The 645-nt window shown below is 39.2% G+C and overlaps 1 non-coding gene across 1 annotated transcript; it reads left to right on the forward strand.

Moving 5' to 3' along the window:
• Window positions 1–292: 292 nt before the first annotated feature.
• Window positions 293–399, forward strand: LOC121225716 (small nucleolar RNA R71). Its single transcript, XR_005923585.1, has one exon. It is a non-coding gene; the product is annotated as a small nucleolar RNA R71 (small nucleolar RNA).
• The last annotated feature ends 246 nt before the right edge of the window (window positions 400–645 follow it).

Here is a 645-nt window from a genome sequence, read left to right on the forward strand (position 1 = left end):
CATCACTAGATGTACCTGAGTAGAACCACACAAATCGTCAATCTTTTTATTCAAGAGTTCTACTTGGTTAGATAGTATAGTAACCGCGTCAAGGTTGAAAACACTGACTGCTTTCGTCGGCTTTGTTCTCATAACTTGCCACTGATAGTTATTCAGTGACATCTCCTCAATAAATTTGTAAGTTGCCTCATGTGTTTTATTATTGATAGTTCCTCCAGCGGCTGCATCAATCATCTGTCGAGTCGAAGAATTCAGGCCGTTATGAAATGTTTGAACCTGTAGCCAAAGCGGTAACCCATGGTGAGGGCACCTTCTCAAAAGGTCCTTGTATCTCTCCCATGCATCGTAGAGTCTTTCTAAATCCATCTGCACAAAAGAAGAGATATCATTTCGTAATTTGGCTGTTTTAGCCGATGGAAAATAATTTAATAAAAATTTTTCAGTCATTTGTTCCCAAGTAGTGATTGACCCTCATGGTAACGAGTTCAACCGTTGTTTAGCCTTATTCCTTAACGAAAAGGGAAACAACCGAAGACGTATGGCATCATCAGAAATGCCATTGATTTGAAATGTATCGCAAAATTCTAAGAAATTTGCCAAGTGAGCGTTGGTATCCTCGTCCTGCAAACCATAAAACTGAACAAA

Source organism: Gossypium hirsutum, chromosome A03, assembly GCF_007990345.1.
Source record: "Gossypium hirsutum isolate 1008001.06 chromosome A03, Gossypium_hirsutum_v2.1, whole genome shotgun sequence".
Taxonomy (NCBI): Eukaryota; Viridiplantae; Streptophyta; class Magnoliopsida; order Malvales; family Malvaceae; genus Gossypium; species Gossypium hirsutum.